This window comes from Pelodiscus sinensis, chromosome 8 (genome assembly GCF_052426305.1).
Source record: "Pelodiscus sinensis isolate ZL-2025 chromosome 8, ASM5242630v1, whole genome shotgun sequence".
NCBI classification, from domain to species: domain Eukaryota; kingdom Metazoa; phylum Chordata; order Testudines; family Trionychidae; genus Pelodiscus; species Pelodiscus sinensis.
This window is the reverse complement of record NC_143059.1, coordinates 66,908,149-66,924,629: the sequence shown is the minus strand read 5'-3', so window position 1 is coordinate 66,924,629 and position 16,481 is coordinate 66,908,149. Positions and strand designations below refer to the sequence as shown.

Sequence of the window (16,481 nt, the reverse complement as noted above, 5' to 3'; positions counted from 1 at the left end):
TGAGTCTTTAAGTCTGTCAGTTGCTGATTTAATTTGAGGAAATCTTGTGACCTTAGTAGTGATGGTAGAACATTTCTGTATCCTATTCTGTCATACATTCTGTATGTTGAGGGACTAGGAGTGGAAAAAGATGGAATCTTGTTGGGTTGTTGTTTGTTTCCAGTGAAGAAATCACTGCTTGGTGAAGTTTGTTTGTATTTCTGTGGTCAGTGGTATAAGGAAATACCACGCAAGAGTATTTCCTCAAGGGTTCTTCATAATTGCACAATCCTTTGATGTTTTTGTTTGTGTTAATAAAAAAAAGAGAAAGAAATTTGGGTTTAAGCTCATTACTTTGAAACTCAGAATATGTACTAGTAATATCTACTGTTTTTCTTTGTTTTTGTAACACAATGTCAGGAATCAAGCCAAAGGTGCTTTCTCTCTTTATACTGACCAGCTATTAAATATCAGTGTCAGCAGGAGGTTCTTTCCCTCTTCCCCCAGAGTGTTTCTCTTTGTGATATTTCCTTGTGCCCCTGATTGTCTGGCACTGTGCTGTGACTCATCTAGTTTGCTAGATCTAACTCCAAAGTAGGGATGTGAATGGGTAACTGCTTACTCTGGTAAGCATCACTCTTACTGGGTGATGCTTACTTGGTAGTGATAGACCGGCAGCTGGGATCCCAGTGGGGCTGTTCCAGCCAGGCTAGAGCAATTCCCCGCCCAGGATCCTGCTTAATTAGTTAACTGGTTAAACCTAACACTTAAGCAGTTAACGGATTAAGAGGGATTTTACACTCCTACTCTAGAGAACTAGTCAGTGTTGTTTTGTCTAGTTTTTATGGGAGAGATCACTAGAACAGCATCTCTGTTGCATAAATATTCATCAGGAGGAACAGGCTCTTTGACCAACAAATCTGTTCTTGCCATAGAGTGAAATACTTAATTTAATTTTTTTCATTTTCAGGCTTATTTTCATATCCACACAGTGCTAATTTCCAATATTGAATTTTTAAACTCAGCCCTTCTGGAGTTGTCTTTATGAATTTTGAATGAAAATCTGACATTTCTCACACAACTTTGATGTGGATGGTGTCTTTCACAAATCAGCTGACATTTAGATGTGCATCCAAATTTAGATTTTGTTAGGTTCATTGGTGATCCTGGGGACATGGAAAATCATAATTCTGCCAAAAGTCAGTGGTTTTCTTAGCGAAAATGAAAATATTTAAAGCAATTGGCTTACATTTAGGCTTGATCTCACAATTTCTTCAGATCTTGCATAGTTTTTTTGTGTGGCTCTGTTCTGCACCCTCTCTAGTTTTTCAAAATCCTCTTCCAGATCTCCAGAACTAAAGACACAGTATTGTTGTATTTGTCTCACTAATATTATATACAGAGGTAAGATCATATCTTTGGTCCCACTTACTAACCCAGGAGTAGGCTATAATTTTTGATGGGATGGGAGCACTCCAAGAATTTGGTAAGCAGTGAAGGGTTTTACTTTACCATGATGTTAATGGAAAAGGTGCATACAGGGTCTGTGATGGAGATTGAGTGAAGGAGGGGCTTGTAACATGGGGCAGGAGGATTGGGGTACAGGGTCTGGAAGAAGGAATGGGTGTAGAAGGTTTGGGGCATGTGGGGTATGGGGTGCAGGAGGAGGGGCAAAGGGTTTGGATTACATGGGGGAGTAAAGGGCTGGGTGCCAGAGGCAGGCTCTGTCCAGAGGACACTTACGTAGGCAACTCCCTGCCTGCAGCTCAGCAGGTTTCTCAGACAGTCTCCCTGCCTCCTGTGCCCTGCACAGCACTCAGAGCAGCTGCAAGGGCCATGTGCTGCTCTGAATGCTGTGAGCTTGAAGGGATGGGGGAGAGGAGCTGCAAGATTGCCTGGGTGCAGGAACAACGCATGAAGCCTCTCCACGCTCTCCCTCCAGACATCCATGTGGCCTCCATAGTGGCTGCTCTGAATACCATGCAGGGGCAGGGCAGTCAGGGAGCATGGCCAAGGTTCCTGCTGTACCCACGGGCTGGATCTGGTGGCTTGGTGGGCTGGATCTGGCCTGTGGGCTGTATTTTGCCCATTTCTGCACCAACCCCATGTTTATGCATCCAAGGATCACCTTTTTTGCCACAGATACACTGGGAGCAGTTTATTCAATTGTTTATCTACTATGATCATTACATTCTTTTTAGAGTCACTGTTCTGCAGGATTCAGTCCCCCTTTTTGCAGGTATGGCCTGGTTTCTTAGTATACAGTGTAAGTTTTCATTTGACTCTATTAAACATTTTGTTCGAATGGATCCCACTTACCAAGTTAATCAGATTTCTGTGTGATTGTCCTGTCTGGTCCAGTTGTAAATAAGTATGAAATTCGTCTGAAGAAGTGGGTTGTGCCCATGAAAGCTCATGAGACCAGCTATATGTTTTTATTAGTCTCTAATGCAGCACTACTCAACATGCGGCCTTCAGCCCATTGGTTTTCAGCCCATGGGTGGGAGCCAAAACAAAAAGGCAGTCAATATAATGGTCTTCTGTTGATATTTGTTTTAGTAGTTACATTCCTGGACTGTCATTGCTCATTAAAAGTGCTGTCACGTGGGTGGAAATTGGGTAAATATTGCGTTTTATTAATATCAGCAGAACTTACTTAAATGGAGCTTGTGTATTGTATTGCCTTAATCTTTGTATTCATGCTCGTCAGTGTGAAAAGCTGTTTGCAAATATTTGTATATACAGTTGCATGTATATGCAACCCCACTTATGTTGTGGCCCTCGGCACATGCCGTGAGTATCACTGTGGCCCCTGGGGCTTCCAAAGTTGAATAGCCCTGCTCTAAGGTGCTACAAATTTTACCAGAAGTGTTTTTTATGTTTACTTTCCAATCATTGATCAAGTGTTGAATAGCACTAAGCCCAGTACCAATGTCCATAAAACCCCCAATAGAAATACTCATACTTGATGATGCTGATGGTTCCCTATTTACTACAACTTTTTGAGAACTGTCAGCTAACCAGTTCTTCTTCAACATGTGCCAGAATACTAATTTTTAAATCTGAATGTTACATGGTCTTAAATCAAATGCCTTACTGAAGTGTTAAGTCTGCTACATCTACTCAGTTTTCTTTTCCCACCATATGTATAATCTCAAAGAATGAAATCAGACTTATTTAACACAGACCTATTTTCTGTAAAACCTTGTTTTTCTGTCATTAATTATATTCTTTATTGGCTGAATCACAGATCAGTTTTCCCATTATGTTATCCATGATTATATGAGGCTAATTGATCTATAGTTACTTAGATCATCTGACTGGCTCTTTTACGAAGATTTCCACATTGGGATTATTCCAGTATTCTGGAATTTCCTCAGTATTCTAAAACTTACATTTTTATAATTTCAGTGGGCCAGAGAGATATTTTAGATTCTTTTAGGATTCTTGATATGAGTTTTTAAAAGTTTCTCACTACTAGATATTTTATATCCTCAGGTACTTATGGACTAGTACTTCATTATCCTGGTATGGAATGAGTATAGCATCTTGCCTCATTCCAAATACAAAACAGATATTTATTGAACAAACATGGAAACCATTATAAACTGTATCAGTAGAAACTGCTGCTTATAGTGACTGTGCCTGTCTGCTCTGGGAGTTTGCCTTCATGCAGGTACACCAATGGCTGACCAGCAGTAGATGAACTCCTCTGATGAAGCAGGTTTTGCCCACGAAAGCTCACGATCCTATATATTTGTTAGTCTCTAAGGTGCCACAACACTACCAATTGTATAGTATATATGCTATGTCTTTGGCAAAGTGAAGTGGCTAGAGAAGAACTAATTACATTCACTCCTAAAATGACTGTGATTTGTCAGTTTTCATATAATTCCCTATAATATAGATACTGTTCTTTTTAGCATTACATTTCTCACTTGTCAGCCTTACAAATAGAAAGGAACAGATGAAGTTTTTAAATGGCTTGCTAGGAGAGATGCCGTTGGTCCCAATATATAAACATATTACCAAAATACCCTTTCCTATTTATTGATTCAAAATTGTTCAGTGTCATTAAGTATGCAGGTGACTGAGAGGAATTGGGAAAATGGTGAAATACTCTCTGGGGTTTTTTGCCTCCTATATGTTGCATACAGAAGAGATTTTCTTTGAAGAAAATAGTTCATGCTAGACAGAACAAAGATGATCGAAACACAGGGGGGTGAGGGTTGTGCTTTTTCTCATACATTTTATTTAGGCATTTCACTTTCATATGAAAAGATTAAAAGGAGGCAAAGGGAAACTTAATAGCGTTCCAGCTGCCTTGAAGATCTGGTTTGAAAAGTTTCTTTATGAACTTAGAACACTAGTACAGTACTTGTGAAGTGGCCAACATTCAAAGAGAAATGTTCCTCTTTCTCTTGCTCGCCACCCAAATCATGGTTTGCTCACTCAGCTATATCTTAGAGGCAGCAGGGCTGCTTCTGAAGTTTAATTTTGTTCTGAAAGAGGAGTAGAGATCATACTTAAAAAGATGGTGACACTTTAAAATATCTATTTTTTAATTGAATTTTGGATTCAGAATTGTGAAAATTTGACAAAATGGCGGTGGTTCTTCGCAGAGTATCCCCATGGGTGCTCCACCTTTAGGTGCACCAGCTCTGCTTTGCCTCTTGTAGGAGACTTTTGCCAGCAGTGCCCCGGTCAGCCACACACGTGGAACGCTGGCATGCAACACTTGAAACCGCTATCCTGCATGTGCAGCCAACTACCTCCTCACTTCCTTTCTGAGCGCCGCTGGCTTCAGTCGCAGCAGAGCAGTTGCCCTCAGATTACCTTGTTGATAGTTGTTACATAGTGATCTTAGCAATTAGTTAATACTGCTATTAGTATAGTTTAGTTGTTTTTCTCAATAATTAAAAAACAATTCTTTGTTGCTAAGCCACGGCTTATTACATCGCCTCTAGAGAATTGCGGTCTCACTCTTCAGTGACCATCTTGAACAGACTGTGGCCCGGGACATCCCTGGCTCTCTAGGGTTTAAAAAGTGCAAGATCTGAAAACTGTCAACTTCAATATCGGACGGACGCTTGGAGTGTGTCCGCTGCTTAGGCGAGGAGCACGATGACGAACAGTGCCCTCGCTGTCAAAAGCTAGCCAGCAGAACAAGAAAAGCTAGAGATCTCCAGTTCAAAATGATCCAGCAGGAGAATTCATCATGGTCTACCTCAGACCCACTTCATACCACTCCATCCAGGCATCCCTCCCTGGGGGTGGCATTTGAAAGAGGGGCTCCCTCCCGATTGAGCCCTAGGAACCAGGAAAGGGCTCAAATGCCCAAGAATAGGTCCCATTCTTCCTCAGGATCTGACTCCCCAGTGAGGAAGCAATCAAATAATAAAAAGTCTGTGTCTGTGCCGATTACAGCAAGGTGCCGGAGAAACAGACAGCAAATGGGGCTGGTACCGACAGTCACTATGGATGCCTTGTGAAAGAGTTCGGGATAGGGATGGAATAGTGAAGTAAACTAACTGGTAAGCAAAAGCTTATAGGTTAGTGCTATAGACTACATGCATTTCCCTCCCTCCACCCTTGCCAGTAAATTTTTTTTTTTTTTTTTTTAATAGCAGGCTGGCCAGCAGCCCGGCTCAGTTCTGGCTCGCACCAGGTCAAGAACCTACCCCTGCTGCGGCTCTGCATTTAAAGTGTATTAGGAGCCAGGTGGGCAAGCAGCCTGTCTCAGTTCCGGCTTGTGCCAGGTCCAGGAGCTCAGACCGCCCCCTTAGACAAGGGCTGCTGCCACCCCACACTGCTGCTGCTTTATCAGAGGCAGCAGCATTGGGTGACATGCAGCTGGTCCACAAGGGGAGCTGGCTTCCCTCGTGGACCAGCTCCCACCTAGCACCCTGCACTGCTGCCTCTGATACAGTGGCTGCTGGCCCTGTTCCTGGGGACTATAGTATAGTCAACTAACCGATAAAAATTCATGAGGTTACTCAGTTATCCAATTAACCAGTATTTAATATCCCTAGTTGAGGAGCCCATTTGGGAAAGCACGTTGTCTAAGCCCAGTGGGATCAGGACAAGGCCAACAGACACATCAACTTGCCTGACCTCAGGGCAGTCCGCAGTGCAGGTGCACATTTCCTCTCATTGATCCAGAACAAAACAGGACAAATACTTATGTACGATGTCACCTCAGTGTATTCTGACAATCTACAGGGGGGAGCCTGATCTTACTAGCTCTGTCGGGAAGTAGCATCAACAGTTTTCCTCCAGGGCATACCAACAGAAGAGATCTGCAAAGCTGCCACATAGAGCTTAGCGCACACTTTCATGCAACGCTATGCCATCCAGTCATTTGCAGACGCTGATGTGCATTTTGGACGAACAATACTCAGTTACCAAGTCAAATTCACTGAAGTCCCTGCCACTGAGCACACATACGGCTTTGTAATCACCTAAAGGTGGAGCAAGCATGGGGACACTCCTCGAAGAGGGAAAGGTTATTCACCTGGTGCAGTTCTTTGAGGTGGTTGTCCTCGGGGGTGTTCCACCACCCACCTTCCTCCCCTCTGCTTTAGATCCAGCTGCATCCGGGTCAGAGAAGGAACTGAGGAGGTGGTTGGCTCGCTTGTGGGATAGCCATTTCAAATGGTGCATGCCAGAGTTCCGTGTGCGTAGCCGACTGGGGCACTGCTGGCAAAAGTCTCCAACAAGAGGCACAGCAGCACTTGTGCACCTAAAGTTGGAGCACCCATGGGGACAACCATCTTGAAGAACTTCAGTTACTGCACCAGGTGAGTAATCTTCCCATTCCTGTATGAACACATTCCTGTCTGGATATTTATCAGTTTTGTCCAGTTTTAAGAGTTCCCTTTTTCCATGACTGATGCTGTATAATTAGAGCTCTACAAATCTGTGGATGCAGATAGCCTCAGACCATGATTGCGGATACAGATTTTGTATCTGTGAAGGGCTAATATTCATTCTTTCAAATGATCTACATACATCTCAAATTTCACAGTGATCTTTTATGTAGATATTTGGAAGAGTTTAAGAAACATTTTCATAGTCTTAATGTTTTGAAAGACATGTTTAGGGGTAAGTATACATTATGCTGAAACGCAACGCAACACAACACAATTTCCAACAATACAGAAATATGCTGAGGAAGCAATGATTTTCTTATTTCACTTTACAGGTTGTTAAAGCAAGGAGGCTTGTGGGAAAACATCCAGGTAATTAAGTGGTTTAAATTCTATAGCATTATGTTCTTGGAGACAGAGTAATATAATGATGATCTTGACAATAGTGGTAAATAATATGGAGATTTATTTTAAACACTTAGAAAATTATTGAAATTGTTTAAGTAACAATGTGATACACTTTGTGTTTCTGCCAATCAAACTCACTCATATTCTCATGTTTAATAAAATACGGTGGTAGGAAGCAGTCTTTCTTTTTGTGGGGATGGCCTAGATCTAAACATACCATGTCATTCCCTCAAATATAAAGGTGCCATAAGAGTATCTTAGTACTTTATAATAACAATTAAACCTCACAGCACCACACTTAAATAGGAAACTATTGTCCTATTTTTATAAATAGATAATGTAGGACACAGAGCTGAAATGCTAAAGAATACTTAGCAAGTGTTTTGACCATGATGTGTCACTTGGCAAAATTGATGTAATTACTGTCAGCTTTAAATTCTGCTATTCATTGTATTCATCTTTGTTATTTTCCATGAGAGTCTTCAAGCAGCAGAACCGGAGAAGTTGCTTGTGTTTTAGATAGATACGAGGTGCCTATTAAATTGTCATTCATACCTTTCTCTCCTCACAGTTTGGTTATTTGCTGCTTCCTGGAAAGTTGCCCAATGGGCACATTTAGGGAGATGATGTGTAATGGACTTTCATCTTCAGGCTGGTAGGCAGCAAATACTTCAGCAGTATTGTGGATAGTGACTGTTCACTTTCTTAGAATCTGATTTCTGCTGAAAAAGCTTCTAATTTTAGATGCCCTAGATAAGAGGCGAGGAACTAATGCAGGGGAAGGCCCTAGGCCAGATCCAGGCAACCCAGGGGCTGCACCTGGCCCCTGGGCCTTCGGTTCCCCATCCCTGCCCTAGATGAAAAGTCAAAACATTTCATTATCTGTCTTATGTCCTGATGCTTAATGTGCTTGAAAACCAACTACTTCAGACTACGCAGACTATGCTACAGCCATACCCTGGGGCACTACTCTTGCCTTGTTACTCAGCCACATGTGCCTGGAACAACCTTCTGTTGATGTGCCACATGTCTTCATTCTCCTCAATTTTCCCTTCTTCCCAAACTTGATGCTTTTAATTTGTTGTAATTTGTCCTTCCCATCCCCAACTCTTTCTTGTAACACAGCAAGCGATGACGTGTAATTTATGCTATGTCTACATTGGCAACTGAGCAACACAACTTTTGTTTGAAAACAAGGTGTTAAAATGACACTTGTGTGAGACAAAACATTTTTACCGACAACTAGTGCTGGTGACAACAGTACTTTTTTGGCATGAGTGCTCTCCTGCCCACAAAACTAACGCCACTTGTTGGAGGTGGAAATATTTTGTTGGCAAAAGAGCTGACAGACCGCAGCAACACTGCCCAACTTTTAGTGACTTGACTGTAGAGACACATGTAGATGAAACCTTATAATAAGCTGCCCAGAGGAGCTTATTTACTTCACTTCTGTACATAAAATGCAGATCTGTCCTTCCTAAGCTTTGTCTCCTAAGGGGATACCATGCCAGTTTATGGAGAGATTGTAACATTAATAATTTGGATTATTTAAAAAATGATCCAGGATGGCTCTTGGTACTTTTTAAAATAAAATCAATCAGGGCTAAAAGCTTTTTTTTAAACCAAAAAACACTCCTTCACTAAGAGAGCCTGAAATTGTGACTTAGTAATGACAAGAGGCATGATTTGAGCTTCATGCTGTATGTCAGTGGTCCCCAACGTGCCTGCGGGCGCCATGGCGCCCGCCGGGGCATTTGTAGGCGCCCGCCGACAACCCGGGCTGGCCCCGCCCCCGGCGCACTGGAGGCACCGGCCCCAGGCACGCGACACTCACCGGCGCCTGGTGCGCGGCGCTCGGGCGGCCCCAGCCCCGGGGCACATGCGGGCGCGCGGCGCCGGTGCCGGCCCCGGGCGCGCGGCGCCGGTGCCGGCCCCGGGCGCGCGGCGCCGGTGCCGGCCCCAGGCACGCAGCTCGGGCGGCGGCGCTAGCCCCGGGCCCACGGCACAAGGAGCTCGGGTGGCCCCGCCCCCGGCGTGCCCCAGGACGCGCAGCCCCGCCCCCGGGCGCCCAGCGCGAGTGTGGCCGGGCGCCCGGCGCGTGTGTGGCCCCGCCCCCGGGCGCCCGGGAGCCCGTAAAGGTTGGGGACCACTGCTGTATGTAATAGTTTTGGTTTAGTATCTAGATTTCAGCCATATAGATTGGTGATGCAAGTCATACAATAGCAGCTTCATGTATGTATGTGTCTATGTAAGTAAAAGAACCATACTTGCATATAAACAATTTGTCAAACATGAGTAACTGGTGTTCATAGGATTTATTTTGGTGACCAGCCTTCAACTCCAGTTGAACTGGTATGCCTGAATTGTGTAGGATATTTGAATTAGCTATGTTTTAGAACATATCTTGCCTGCTAAAGTGATATTGAATCTAAGTTTTTGCCATGTATATGAGGAGGAGGTGGTAGGGAGTGACAATTCCCCATTTTTCTTTTCATTATTTAGTAATCTTGAGCTTAGTCTCCTTAATTAACAAACTTTAATAAAACTGCTAAAACAAGATTTGACATCTACCTAACTTCCTTGTTTTCCTGCTTCAGATTCAGTTCTTGCTACACTATGTAGAGTAGCAGTATTAATACTTTGTTCCTGCATTTGTGAATATTTTTTTTTCTCATCCGAAGGTGTTTCTCTTTGGAATGGTTTCTCCGGTGTATAGGAAATAAACAAGAAAAGACAGGTAGTCTTATGGGGCTTATGTATGGACTATTACCAGACTCCTGATCTCTTCATGGGTGTCTTCACCAAGGCTAGAAGTTATGCAAAGCCTCCCCGGTAAGTCACTTGTGCAGCGATCAGAAGTAAAAAATGGGAAAAGAGTACACCATCAATAATGCACCTTCCTACTCTTGGAAGGAATAGAAGTATATCCAGTTAACTCTGTTTTGAAGTAATTTCTGCTGTCTTTTCCAGCTTTCTTGATAAATTCAGACCTTCTAAAATGCCTGATGTCTGAAATGCAAGTCCTTTATCTTAGAACTTAAGGGTCTCGGATTCTTAGCACTCACTCCCTTGAATTCACTCAGGAAAATACCTCCTCCGCAGCCTCCTGGAAAGATAAGAAACTGGCAGGAGATCATGTAAATGATCCTCTCCATATACATGACACAAACTTTGATTTGATATCACTTTAGCAAGCAAGGTATGTCCTAAAACATAGCTAATTCAAATATTCTACACAATCACTGAAAATAAAAATGCAAGTGAGCCCCAAACCCTTCATCTGAATTTTTCATTGCTGGAGGAGTGGTTTGTCTCCTTGCCTAATGTGCAGGAAAGTTATTGGTCCAGGCACTTTTTACCTCAGGAGACTTTCCTTAACTGTGCAAAACCCTGTCAGATTCTTTTCCTGACACTTCAGCCTCCCCTTCTAGTCCCTCAAAAAGACTTCAAAAGAGATTTCCTATATTGCAGAGGAACACCAGACATAGCCTTTCTTACTTGCCCTGCAATTGAAGCACTGATAAGTAACATGTGGCTGGCTCCAAATTACTGTACAAGCTTTTCCCTTAAAGAAAAAAAAATCCCATACAACACAAAACAAAACAAAAAATCTCTCTGTCCAGCCGAGAAGTTTGAAAAAGAGAAAATATAGAGTTAGTCTTTCCTGTGTGATTAATCAAGTTGGGTTTTATGCATGATATAACTCAATATTAGTTATTCTTTTGTCTGCTGCAGAGATAGTATCCATATTCAAGTCAGGGAGTTCACTATGGCTTTCTCCTTGGTTTGTGTACTTGAGAACATTTAAGTCAATTCTCATTTCTATGGAATAGAGGCTATTTCTCCTGGGAAATTCCACAAATGTATATTGTAGAATGACTCTTCTTTTGGATGCCTGTGAGAGACTGTATTTATATTGCTTAGAACCGCTGCTAAATTGAAAATAGGTATTTAAAGAAACAGTTCAAGTAACTGTTAGAAATCCTAGTGGTTACACACACTGCAGGCTCTGCAGTTATAAGCATTATACTGCAGGCCTGGGAGCTGGAGCCAGTGCACATATTCCCAGTGTGCACTGGCTCTGACTGGTGACCCTGCTCCCAGGGAGATAGCTGCTGCCCCATGCTGCGGGCTCTGCCGTATAAAGCTGACTCTGCAGAGGCTGCAGTGCAGGAGTAGAGCCGGTGTATGCCGGGATATGGCTTACATGCACCAGCTCCCGGCCCTGTTCCCAGGGACCCAGTTGTGCTGCAGGCTTTTCAGTGTAAGCTTTATATTGCAGACCCTACAGCTCAGGGTGTCAGCTGACTCCCTGGGAGCAGGGCTGGCAGCCAGGAGTAGGTGTGCGCTGAGAAAGACTATAAAATGGAAACCAATAAGCTAATGCTTATCAGTTAACTGTTTAAACAGTTACACTCTTACATCCCTAATTGAAAATATACACCATCAGTGGTTACTGTAGGGAGGACTGTAAATGAAAAGTGGATAAGAATGTGAGGAGAAAAACTAATAGTAATCTGGGAACAGAGGTGACCATTACAATATGAGCAAAAATAGGTTATACAATATTTGATATTCAAATACATTTGAAAAAGAGCTCTTGAAACTTACAGCAGATGGGCACCCAAATTATTAATGTAGAGAAGCTGTTCTACAAAGTGTCAAATTAAGTGAAATCTCTTCTGCAGGTATTGGATTGAACAGGGTAGAGTTTAATCTACTTTCTAAAATCAAATAGTTTGGCAAACCTCACTATTTCCAAAGGGTGCATCTATACTGCAGAGCTAAATTCAAAATAAGCTACACAAATTGAGCTACGTCAGTTGCGTAATATATTTCGAAATTGGGAGTGTCTAAACAGCACTAATTTTGAAATAGAGTATTCTTCCACCCATTTTCCTTACTACTCATACAGTGAGGATGTCAAGGCTGTTCCCTGCTTTGGCACAATGAATGCAGAAGTGGGGGCCTGATCTCTACAGGCTTTGGTACAAAAACTTCTACCAAAATCCTAATACCTGGACTTCAGAGAATAAAATCCTCTGCCACCACCCAAGTAATGGTAAGAAAACCAGGGAAGCGACCACCTGGGAAATCTCAGCCCTAAAGTAAAACCAGGACACACAAATTAACCAATACCAGGTTAAATAAAAAAGAAAAAACTTTTATTATCAAAACAATACCCCAGTTACAAGCATAGTTGGAATGGCTAGATGGTAAGAGCCACCAATTAATATACTAATGGAGGATTCCACCATGGGCCAAAACTGAGTTACAAAAGAGAGGAAAACCCTTTCTGACAGCACAGACATCAGATCCAAATTCCCGAAACAGAAAACAATAAAACCTGATGGATTTATTTAGACTTTACCCTAGTTACACATTATGAAGAGTCTTTTTCTTGGAGAGCGATGTCTTCTGACTCCCTCAGTATCTAGAGATCAAACTGGCTCAGACAAAGGAGGGAAAACCCCAAAATTCCTTTGTCTGTTTGATAGACACATTTCTATTGGCTGACCGCTACCTGGCTAGGTACAAGGGACGTAGTTAACCCGATAGTCCCCAAGCTGCTGGCCAACCTTCATGGTTATGACAGAGGATTACAGGAAATGGAGTAAGAAGTCCTCCAGCTTGACAGTATTTTGACATTATTTTGAAATAACTGGTTACTGTGTAGACACAGACTGTTATATTTCAGAATAACACTTGTTATTTCAAAATAATGTTGCTGTGTTGGGCATACCCCCCAAAAATACTATCTGCAACATCACAACTAGTAGATGCATTCAAAATGTTTAAACTTGACCTTTGAGGTGTGAGGGGAGGAAATACCTTTTTGATTGGGATTGCCAGATACTTGATACTAGAGGAGAATCTCTGAAATGCTGTAGTGCTAAAGGATAGACGAGTCACTGATAGACTCCAGCAAAGTGAACACTATATTTTCTTTCTTTATTATTTTGCTATGATGAGTGACTGAGGCTAAGAACCATACTCATATGTTTCATCTCATTTTGGTCTTCAACTTTTTTTCTAATATTTTCTTTGATGCTATTCAGGGTATTCATTCAGTGCCTCACAAGAAGTAAATGACGTTTCGGCATCTGAGGAGATTTAATGAAAGGGAATCTAGAATTTAAACCCACTGAGTCTCTGAAGGCATAAAGCAGAGGGTCCTGTACCATAACATTCAAGAGCAGAATTCACGTAGGAGGCAAAATTAGCAATGCAAATCCCCCTTGGGGGAGGGGGGAGTATCTAGTTAATTCAGTAAACCCAGTTCAGATTCTCCCCGAATTTCAAATGTGGTAGGAGAGCCGATTGAATCAACCTTTTGTTCTGTTCTGTTCTGTTCTGAACGTGCAGATTTCATATCCGAGTAATCACTTGGGAAATCACTTGGGCCTGTGTTGTGATCCAGAATGCAGAAGGAATTGGGACTAAACAGAGTATTGTTCATAGTTTCTCAACTAAATTCAACAGAATTCAATGTCTGATTATTCCTATCCCACTAACAGCAATCTCTTTCCTATACTTTTTTTGCAAGTCCATAGGAAGGAGAATTCAACAACCTTAAACTTACATGTGAATCAGTATATCAGTAGGCCCTTTGTCGAAAAGTTTCCAAAGTCTGCTCTACTTTATTATCCTAATTACATGATAATGATGATTTTTATTATATTATAAACTTCCAGAGAGGCGACTCTCATAATGTACCCAGTATATAATCATGCACATCTTGGAGCTTAATAAATGATGCTTCCAATTATAGATTTTAAAATGCTATACAAAATGCTTGTGAAAGAAAAGATCAAAATGGAATTGGCAAAAACTGCCGAAGTGTTCCACATTTCACCAGTGCCAGAAAGTTCCTCTATGCCAAGGGTGGGCAATAATTTTTGACAGGGAGCCACTTCAAGATTTGGAAAGTGGTCAAGGGCCACACTCTTCCAGCATATTAATGGAGGAATTATGGGGTCTGGGATGGAGGTTGGGTGCAGAAGGGACCTTGGGAGAAGGGATTGGGGTGCAGAAGAGAGAATGGGGTCTGAGAGGGCGTTTGGGTGAAGGACACAATTGTAACTTAGGGCAGGGGACAAAGTTGTAGGATTTGGGATGTGACCTAGGGTGGGGGATTGTGATTTTGGGGTGCCAGATCTGGGAAGGGGTATGGGTGCAGGAGGCGGCAGAGGGTTTGGGTATGTGGAGGGGTGCAGAGGGTTGGGGAAGGGAGAGGCTGGGGTGCCAGAGGCAGGCTCTGGCTTGGAGGCACTTACCAGCAGAAGCTTGAGGCAGACTGCCTGCTTAAGGCTGCTCCACGTGGCTCTGTTCAGGGTATGAGAGGGGAAGGGGTTGAGGAGGAAGGGAGAAGGCTTTCTACACTACCCCTACCCCCAGCAAAAATTCTCAGCTCCATTGCAGAGTCTATTCACTTATCCCTGGCTTGGAGTTTTTATACCTAGTCTCAAGGTACAGGTTTTCTTTCAAGCATCTGTTATGAGAGCTAAGGCTCCATGGCCCAACTGCCTAGGCCACTGTTTCTTAAACTTTTTAAGACCGAGGAACAACAAAAAAATTTTTTTTTGAGGAACATCAAGGATTTTTTTGTTTCGGGGGGAGAGAAGGTCGGTGGGGTGGAAGGGTGAGGGGGGCGAGTTATTGGGGAGGGGAAGTGTCGGGGGGAAAGTTATTGAGTGCAAAAAAAGGTCGCCTGCTCCTTTAAGGGTGGCCATTTTTAATTCTGTTCTCCGCAGCACACCTCTGACTAAATGGAACACAGTTTAAGAAACACTGGCCTAGGCCCTGTAACTACTGTCTACACCTCCAGAATCCCCAGTCATTTCAATATGCCCTGTCCCAATGCTCCAACTTTATGAGCACTTGCGTTTCTAATTGACCTCTTGAGCAATATGTGTTTGAAAGAAACAGGCACAGACTTCACAAAACGTTCTGGTACAATTGTTCTGTAATGTGGATAGCACAAGAGAGTTATATGGTAGGTAATGTTGCAGAAATGTCCCACGCTCTCCATGGTGGTTAATTGGAAGTCTTTACCACCAGTAAAACTGATGATGTGGGAGACTGTGCAGCATTAGTCTGATAATGAATTCGCCCTTTATTACATCAAAATGTTGGGGGGTTTTAATACTCATCGTAGGAACTTGGGTAGAAAGCCATTACATATGATAATTCTTTTTCTCAATAGTTACATCTTTTGTTTATACAATTCCTTAATTGTAGTTTGAAAAGATGGAATTGTTATGTTGCTGTACGACAAACTTTCTGTGGAAAAAGAGAGATGAGTATTTTCACTACTTAGTTTCCTGTACAGTTGAAGAAATTATTCTGTAACTTAGCCCATATTTACTAGAACAATCACAGCCATATCCTGTGTGCATGGAAAAGATTTTGTGTATCTTCCACCCACTGAATTTTCTGTGCTGATTGTGCTAATGTGTTGAACTGTACTATTTGCTATAACAATCTATGTCAAAAACTTGGAGCTCTGCCCATATGTAAGTGTAAACAGTAGTTAAATATTGAGTTGCAAACACAGCTTAAATATAACTTGGGGTGTATATTGTGCAAGAATAAGACATTCATATACAAAAGCAGTAAAGGGTCCCATTTAACACGTTGAAATGCATTTCAACATTTCTCCATGTTGTGTAATAAATAAGAAATGCTCCCGTTTAAAATACACCACTTACTAAAGTATAACTGGTTTTACTTGCTTAGGAGTGTAGAAAAACGGGAAAATACATATTCCCCCTCCCCCCATTGTCCCGATATTTTGTAAAAAGGAGGAAGTCTTTAATTAGAACACACATCAGAAAAGCTTCAGAAGAGACATTCTTCATGTTTTTTAGGACTGTCAGTTAACATGCGCTAACGCCTGTGATCAACGCAGTCCAGGATTAACGTGTTAAATTTTTTAACATGTTAATTGCAGGCATTAATTCTGTGCTGCTCCTTTGAAGTGCCGCTGTGGCACTCCAAAGGGACAGCGCAAAGCGGAGCCTGGGATCAGCTGGGGGTTCTGATGATCCTGGGTTCTGTGTTGTGCTCCCCCTTTGATGTACCACCATGACGCTTCAAAGGGGCAGTGCTGCATGGAGCCCAGGGTCATCTGGGGTCTCTAGCTGATCCTGGCCTCCATGCAGCGCTGCCGTGTTGAAATGCCGCAGCGGTGTTTCAAAGGGGAGGCGCATGCGATTAGAGACA

The 16,481-nt window shown here is 42.5% G+C and overlaps 1 protein-coding gene across 22 annotated transcripts in view; it reads left to right on the top strand.

Annotated features, from left to right (window-relative positions):
* ADD3 (adducin 3) overlaps nt 1-16,481 on the top strand; it is a 175,535-nt gene that overhangs the window by 58,013 nt on the left and 101,041 nt on the right. For 9 of the 22 annotated variants that reach the window (XM_075935506.2, XM_006135016.5, XM_075935503.2 and 6 more), the window contains exon 2: nt 7,184-7,220. The exons of 8 other annotated variants lie outside the window; for them this stretch is intronic. The gene's annotated coding sequence lies outside the window, so the exon portion shown is untranslated. Of the gene's footprint in view, nt 1-7,183; nt 7,221-9,937; nt 10,089-16,481 lie in introns of all 22 variants that reach the window. 5 more of the 22 variants (XM_006135015.5, XM_075935504.2, XM_075935496.2 and 2 more) reach the window with 2 other exon arrangements.